At 34.3% G+C, this 9262-nt stretch overlaps 1 non-coding gene across 1 annotated transcript; it reads right to left on the reverse strand.

Annotated features, from left to right (window-relative positions):
* Positions 1 to 2862: 2862 nt before the first annotated feature.
* Positions 2863 to 2934, reverse strand: Trnae-uuc (transfer RNA glutamic acid (anticodon UUC)). Its single transcript has one exon. It is a non-coding gene; the product is annotated as a tRNA-Glu (tRNA).
* Positions 2935 to 9262: the final 6328 nt, after the last annotated feature.

Below are 9262 nucleotides of genomic sequence, written 5' to 3' on the forward strand. Positions count from 1 at the left end.
ATGTTTAAGCATAAGAATGAAAAAAGTTGACGTTTCCGCACTGGGAATCGAACCCGGGCCAAAGCCAATAATCTTAACCGCCAGATCATATGGGAGTATGCATGAAAGTCGTCCATCATAAATTTTAATTAAACAGCCAGCATCGAATCACTTGAAATCAAATTAAATTAATTACTGTTAATGCCCCCAAAATATTATTTTTTTTACATATCCATCATTTTTCACTTTTTTTTTATTTGGCAATAAATTGCGGTTTCACTTCATGCCTTAACTAGCAAATTCTAGCATTGCTAAAAATATAATTTGCTGATTTTTTTATGTCCTCTGATGAGAAGAATAACTAGAATAGCATTCTTTGAAATTCCGCGGAATAAGGACTTTGTAAATTGTTTTTTGGAGTATTCAGTCGAACAATAAATTTTGATTGTAAAGTTCAACTTACAGTTTTAATTTTCTTTCTCTTGTATATATATATATATATATATATATATATATATATATATATATATATATATATATATATAATAAAATACGTATCAGATGCGCTTGAAAGCCAAATTACAACGCAATATTACGAAAATAAGGAAATATTTTACTTGTTTGAAATATCAAACAAGTAAATTATTTGTTTATTTTCGTAATATTACGTTGTAATTTGGCATTCAAACACACCTGATGCGTATTTTATTTTATTCAAATTAAATCAACGCCTTTATACCGAAACCCACACCCTGACATACACACATACACATATATCTAGCCGCACTGATGAGCTGTGATACATCGAAACAGTACTGTATGTGGATGACACAATATATATATATATATATATATATATATATATATATATATATATTGTTACGCGCGTATTAATTGTTGATGCCAGTACGAGAGTCAGCTAAAATGCATAACAAGATTCCCCCTTTTCCTTTATTAGATTTTATTCGATGGTGAAAAGAAAAGCGAGTCATTAAGACGCCCATAAAACGTAGCGAAAATGACACAGACAAACAGCCTATCTATCCCCCTCGTCACGTCACATATTTCTTTATCTCCTTACCCTCCCTACATTTGTTTTTCTTTCCTAAAGATAAAGAGAGAGGAGGGGGGAGGAGTAATTTTAAATAATGTTGGCGTACAAATGAAACCACGTGAAAGCAACAAATATTTAAAAAAGCATTCTGTGTTCAAATGTCGTAGCATGCAGACATCGTCAGAATCCGTTGCGGAAAAATTTATTTATGTTAAGTTATTTAACATTTTCCTCCTTGGGAGTAAAGTTAATGTTAAATTCTATCATAATTAATTAATTAATTAGTTAGTTAATAAATATAAGCCAGCAACAGTACTTGAAAACGAGAAACACAAAATCCGATGGGACATGGACATACAAACTGATAAACCCATCCAAGCAAGAAGACCGGATGTCGTAATGATTAACAAGAAAGAAAAAGTCCTGTCAAATCGTAGACTTTGTTGTTCCAGCTGAACACAGGGTGAATATCAAAGAAAAGAAGAAACGGAGCAAATACACAGAGCTAGCCATAGAGCTGAAAGGGATATGGATGATGAAGAAAATCAAAATAATACCTATAATAGTAGGAGCACTAGGAACAATCCCGAAAAACTTTGAAAAACGAATAGGAGAAATTAGAACCAGAGGAATGACTGGGAAAATGCAATACACAACAATAATGAAAACATTTGAAATATTAAGGGACACCTTTGAATGTGGAGACATTCAACACATGAGTGATATGCTCGGGCCAGACATACTGCTGCAGAGGCAAATCATGAAGCGCTAAATGAACGAAAAACGTTGAAGCGGCATATCTATAAGTCCTCAACACCCATCTCCATTACCACATCACCTGCCCCCCCCAAACAAGAGTGAGACCGAGTACTCAAAGAGGAAGGAAAGACCGAAAAGAGAGCATACCCCCGCTAGACAAGTGCGAAGAGAACTGAGACACTGGGGAGGCTTATTGCCACTCAAATTCCAGTGAAGACCAATGTCCGCTGCTAGTGAGAAATCAATCGTAAGCGGCTGTTGCGATACTACAAAGTCATTTGCAAATATTATCGAAACAGATTGAGAGTATTGGAAACTTGGGGAGACTTGCTGTCACTCAGCTTCCAGAGAACACCACAGCTTATTATCAAGGATAACAAATAAAATGTGTACTGAACTAACAAATTATGTTATTGTCGCTTCTGCTCTTCCGTAGATGTCAAAACAGTCACGTAATATTTTATTTTTGTGTCATGTTTTCAACTCACACTGGAAAAACAGATTTTATTCAATTATTTCTAACGATAATGATGAATATTTTTTTACATTTCGATAACTTAATCTTTAAGTAAATTATCTGAATGTAAAATAAATGTCTATTGAATTGAATTACAGTAGTAAATAATTGTTTTAAAAAATCGTTCGCCGTTGCTCGCATCAAGCACATCCATTGATGACGTCACAAGATCATGTGTACATCTTGGAAAAGTTCACATAAAAATGGTAGTCCCTATTAACAATAAATTTTGTCTTTTTTTTATTCTTTTTTTTTCTACTTATACAAACTGTGCCATAGCAACGCGTGTCTGGGTACAGCTAGTAGTCATAATAATAATAATAAAATGACTAAAGAGTTGTGTGACATGTCCAGTGACTACCATACAACAGAACAAAGAATTGCGGACCAAGCGAAACTTATTCTGAAGAGAGGTTGGCTTTCAAATGATGCCCAAAAATGAATTTGAGGGAAAAAGTGTTTGACTAACAAGAAAATTTATTCATGAAAACAGACTTAGTTTTAAGCACAAAAATGAAAAATAACTTGTTCCTTAGGAATGAAAAAGATTACGTTCCCACACCGGGAATCGAACCCGGGCCGCCTGGGTGAAAGCCAGGAATCCTAACCACTAGACCATATGGGAGAACGAATACAGAAGTAATATCTTAAACGCTATTTATAAGTAACGCCACAGCAGTCAGGGTCCAATTTCTATCAGCTGCTTGCTAGATGTCAAGTCAACTTTCAACTTCAGTCTGACTAGATTCTTCTCACCTGTGTGAGCCAAATGTTAATATAGATCAATTTTTGTTTCAATAAATAGAATCGAAGTAACTTGGTATTCGACATATCGATTTTTTTTTTAAAATATGTCATTTTAAACAAAAACAATATTACGTACTTAATTGCAATGTCGAAAATAGTAATATCTCCAAAAATTATGAAAATTCATCGAGTAAAACATTTGCTACTGTTTGTAAAAAAAATATATTGCTATAAACTGTAGTACAGTTTTTGCACACCATTAACATGTAATCTAAAATATGCGTCCCGAGTTATGTCCGCTGTGTTTGAACTCTACCGTCTATTTTATAACATCTTAAGAAAAATGCAATTTTACCAACTTTTCCGTAAAAAGTACGGTGCTTATGTATTTTTGGTACCGCGCTATTTTTAAGTATTTTTTTTTATCAAGTTCAATTCAAGTTTCACGATATCTTTTTTTTATTTATTAAATCGTTAGGTAGAAGCACAGAATACTTACAAAACACTCTCCCGTCCCCATATTCAGAATGGCTTTCGAAATTGCGTTATTATTTCAGCGCGGTACCAAAAATATGTAAGTCCCAAAATTACTTTTAACTATAAATAACTTTCTACTGGGTGAATTTTCGTAGTTTTTGGATATATTACTATTTTCGACATGGCAAGTTAGTACGTAATATTGTTTTTGTTAAAAGCAGCATATTAAAAAAAAAAAAAAAAATAGATCTGTTGACTCTCTCTGAACAAGCACCAAAAATGGAAATTGCGTCTACCTTTGCTTTTGCTGGGAGTAAAGTTAACATTAAGTTTAGGTAAACCAAGTCATAATTAAATTACTGTCAACCGCTTTCCGTGCTTGTAGTGGAACGGGGTCCCAAATTTTAGCCTCGCTTTCAATTTGAGAAAAGTTAGGTTACGTGATACTTGGTCGATGGTGTCCCGGCAAATAATATTTTGAATTAACTCTTTCAATAAACACAGACATAAACAACATTTGGAGAACGCGTGACGAGGCGAAAGCATATTTCAGGAAAAACATATCAAAGAACTGAAAATCCTTGCTGTCCTGTCCAGTATGCCAAAGACAAATGATGAAGATGAAACGGCCAAAAAAAACAATTTTATGCCTTACACATAAAAACAAGGAAGTTCAACCTCCATTACAGACTTGTTAATATTTTGGTCATATAAAACTTCAATAACAAAATGCAACAATGCTCGAAAATTCTTGTTCGCAAATTAAACACAGTGTGTCTAGCCTTTCAATAAAAGGGTTGAAAGATCGCACGGATTAGCCGCGACACAGCCGGCCGAGTTCCACGTGACAACTTTTCGTAAACCAAAAGCGATGCTAGAATTTACGACCATTACAAACTCATTAGGTCAAAATATTAAAATAGCCTCGGTGGCATGGAGGACAGCAGCAGTAGATGTCATCACGAGAGTAAAAATACATCCGATATATTGGAGATTTGACAGAGAAGCCAACAAACAAAAATAAAGGGTATAAATTTCAAATATTTAACAAATAAATGTTACCAAATGCAAGCAAAGTTATTTTCTACTTACGTGGATAAATTTTGTGTGTGTTTTTAACGTATTTTAACGCTTTTATTCAGTTCGAAAAACAAGTAGTGTCGAGTTGGTAAGTAAATCCGACAATCAACATGGCCGACTCCGACTTCGGAGAGTCAATAATCGTTCCTAAGTAAAAAAAAGAAAAATGGACAAAATCCCGATAGAAATCCACCGATAAGTATCACCATGTTATTGTCGGTATTTTGCCTATCACTATTTTTCCTGTTTTTGGATTTTATACAATTATTTTTTTTTTTTTATATATAAGGGCTTGAATTACGGTTTAAAATTAAAAAGTCAAGTATCATGGTTCTCTTGTGCTCTAAACAGAAACATTCATTTTAAAGGTGCCCCTGTCATATCTAAGAACCTATTGTCGATTTTATATGGCCAGCTTTTCTGGTTGTGCGATGATTATAAGGACTTGAATTAAAGTTTAAAATTCAAAAGTCAAGTATCATGGTTCACTTGTGCTTTAAACGTAAACATTCATTTCGAATGCGTCCCTGACATGTCAAAACCTACTGTTGATTTTATATGTCGCGCTTCCGGTTTGTGTGATAAGAAAACTTCTCAAATGCACTTGCGATGTTCGGCTGTATAAGGAGTTAACTCTCGTCAAAATCGCCGATTCTTTCTTACGTCGGGTTTGTTTTCGATTATCGATTATCGATACTTATCGAAGACATTCCGATACACTACAATAACTCTTTCAGATACAGAAAGTACAATTGAATGAAATTTCATGAAAATCGGCCTAGCCGTTTCAGAGTCCATACGGAGCGAACTCACACACACACACACACACACACACACACACACACACACACACACACACACACACACACACACACACACACACACAAATACACACACACACACAAACACACACACACACAGATCTTTTTATATAATACTAGAGATTTCGTTCATGAGTAAGAAAAGCTTTCGGATTTATGTATATAAATAGCTAAGCATATTCATAATGAATAAAAAACAGCACTCAACACGCTTTAGCGACAGTGTGTGTTCGTACGTGTATGCGTATATGTGTCTGTGTGTGCTATTTTCTTTTAACTGGTGTGTATATATGTGTTATATTTTAACGCGTCGCTAATTATTCTTATGATGATAAATGTTCTTTTGCTTACATGTTAAGAAGTGTAAGAGTCTTAGGATGGATGAAGAGACAGATTGTTAAAAGGGAGATTGTTCGTTTTATGAAGATTCATATTTATATTAAAACTGTTCATTACTTAGACGTGTAGAAGAAGAAATTCTTAGAGTGAAGGGATAGTGTTCAGACAGTCTTAGTGTAGATATGAGATGTAGATTCACATTGTGGATATGATATGTGTATGTCACGACATTTTATAACACAGACATGTAATAACAATTCACTTTACCTTTTTTGTAAGAATCACAAACACAAAGACGAGCTTTTATCAAAACACATGATGGATTTATTTCTTCACGACCGGCTGTGGTTTTCTCATCAAGAATTCAAAGCTTCACATTTTAGTTTCAAAATGACCGTGCGTCTCGCTTCCTAGACGTTCGAATTCCAAACTCCAGACTCTCTCTGGGTTTCTCACTGACTGTCCCCAACTAACTAACTCTCACTTCCTATATTGAGAAATCCATGCATCCCGGCCACGTGAGCAAAATTCACGTGTTTCAACATGCGCGACTTTGCACGTTTTTCCGACATTATGATTTCCCAATAACCTATTTTTTCTTTGATGTTTTTACAAAGGAATTCAACCTACATATCTAATTTATTTAACCCATATTTTATTATCCAGATTCTTCCTAACAATTGAATAGTTTATTTATTATTTATTTCATCAGAATTAACAATTTACTGGACATTCCATTTAAACCTATTGTTCTTTAAAACTCATGTCCAGGGTTCGATTTCTGCTTTCTCTCATTTTATTTTCATTTTAAGTAATCTCTCTATTTTTATACTTACATGAAAAGGGGACAGCCCTTATCATGTAACATCCCTCCCTTCCATATTTCACAAAAAAAAAAAAAATGTATGCATTTTTAAATTTAGTACATTTTTTATTTTTACATCTACACAACCACACGGCTAGAAAGATCAGGCTAAAAAACAACAACAAAAAAAATCTCTTTTAGTCAGCCCTCCACGGCCGACTTCACAATAATTTATTTTTTTATAAGATCAGAACCTTTCTGATCTTCTTGGCATTTACCTTTTGGGTGTAGGGTCTTTACCTATGATTCACATCAGCTATTTTCCAGCCACCCATATGCCGCGGACTAGAGGTTTTCCACCTCCCTCGAAATGGACGACTTCCTTCGCCCCCAAAAGTGTCCTGATCTCTCTTCCCGCATGGTTAGTCTTATCAAGTATGGCTTTGTTTTTTATTCTATAACTATCTTATACGGGACATCCCAAAGCTCATATACTTAAATCTTTGTGGTTGGCTTCAGAAGTTTAAGATTTTTCTCTCATACGGATTCACTCGGATTTCCTTGGTTGGATTCTTGAAATTTCGACGAGGCTTTAGAAATATCACCCCTAACTAACTAACACCTTTCGCGCCCAACACCTTAATTGCGCTCTAAATTCTATCTAATAACCCGATTTTTTGTGATTTTTCTTTTCTCTCACCAGAGCCTCCAAGATCCAGCAGATCTATCCCACATTCATGCGTCTCTAAAAAAAATACAAGGTTATATCTTTCTTACGTAATCTACGGCATATTTTTGCTTGTCTCTTACTTCATTAAGCTATATGTGATTGCCTCGGAACTACCTATCATCGGTTTACTGGTCCCCTTAAGAATTTTCGTATTCTTTCCAACGCCTGTTTATTAATTAAGCCAAGTCTTACCACTTGCTTGGAGTCGTTACGTGCAACCAGCTTATTTTAAGCACTTAATTAACCAGGTTCCCAAATTGTTCGTATAGGGGCACATCTTGTGCTTATCAATCCCTACCAAGTCACTTTTCTCGGAGAAAATTTTAGGATCCCTAAAAAAAACCCCAAAAACAACAAAACCAAATGCTAAAAAACCCATCTTTCTTACGGCTTATCACATCTAAAAACTCTCTAAATACCCGTTTACGTAATTTTAATTCTTGTCCCCCTTCTAAAATTCTAACTGAATCTGTAAGCCAACCATACGTCTTAACTAGTTTTATTTTCTTCTAGACTGTTTAAATCTAATGTATATTTACTGCTGACTTTGAATTCTTGCTGCGAAAATCAATAACATTTACATACATTTAAGCCAATTTACAATATTTGTTCAACATCATAAAAACATTTTAAAAAAATACCTTAATACATTTAACGATGATTTACACAAAACTATGATCAACAGTTATAACTTTTTTCAACAAAAAAGTTATCTGTAACAAACAACAATTCAACAAAGTCTGTCCAAAACAATTGTCCTTTTGTTTTTCAAAAACAAAACAAATGAAACACACAAAAAGCCGAAAAGTTCAACTATGAACACTAAAATGCATTTCCAAACAGAATTTACACGCTGTTTCAGAGACTACATGCGACCTTTGAAAAATTCCTGTTTGATTGACAGATTAAATTCAACAATTCGTCCAAACGATTTCATATTGACACAAATTTTCTAATTGACACTCCATACAAATTTCAAAACAATAATGGGTGACCCCAATCTCTGCATTTGCGTGTATGTGTGTGCTTTTTTTTAACAAACCAATTCATTTATCAATGAATTACGCATGGTGACTTGTTTACTATATTTCCATTCATTACTACGGATTTCTTATACGGCATATCGGCCTTTTCTTTTTTTTTAATATTTCTTGTATCTTTTGTTTTTTTGTCTGTTTATTATATTTTTACTTCTATTTTTTTAATACTGCGTATGAGTGCATGTTCTCACTTTTTTTAAAATTATTGTTTTATTTCGTTTTGAATTTCTTTTTCGCATTCTGTGATCGTCTAGTAAACGTTGTGTTTTTTTTCGTGGTAACGCCATTTTTTTTGTTAACCCACCCTTGCATGAGTGGACTAGTCACGTACACCAAATTATATATATGTTATATTGTTATTATTATTAGACGAAGGTACCACTTGTGCGCGTATGTTACGTGAGTTCTTATTAGTAAAGATAGGAGTCTTAGTGAGAGTTTGTCTTATTACAAGTGATGTATCTTAGAGAGAGACATGCTGTTGTAAGAGAGATAGAGAGGGATGTTGTATCTTAGTGAGAGAGATAGTCTTCAGTCAGTCTTAATGTAGATATGAGATGTAGGTTCACATTGTGGATATGAGATGTGTATGTCACGACATTTTATAACACAGACATATAATTACAATTCACTTTACCTTTTTTGTAAGAATCACAAACACAAAGACGCTTTATCAAAACACATGATGGATTTATTTCTTCACGACCGGCCGTGGTTTTCTCATCAAGAATTCAAAGCTTCACATTTTAGTTTCAAAGTGACCGTCTCGCTTCCTAGACGTTCGAATTCCAAACTCCAGACTCTCTCTGAGTTTCTCACTGACTGTCCCCAACTAACTAACTCTCACTTCCTATATTGAGAAATCCATGCATCCCGGCCACGTGAGCAAAATTCACGTGTTTCAACATGCGCGA

Source organism: Euprymna scolopes, chromosome 28 (assembly GCF_053919585.1).
Source record: "Euprymna scolopes isolate OS-2025 chromosome 28, ASM5391958v1, whole genome shotgun sequence".
In the NCBI taxonomy this organism is placed as follows: Eukaryota; Metazoa; Mollusca; class Cephalopoda; order Sepiida; family Sepiolidae; genus Euprymna; species Euprymna scolopes.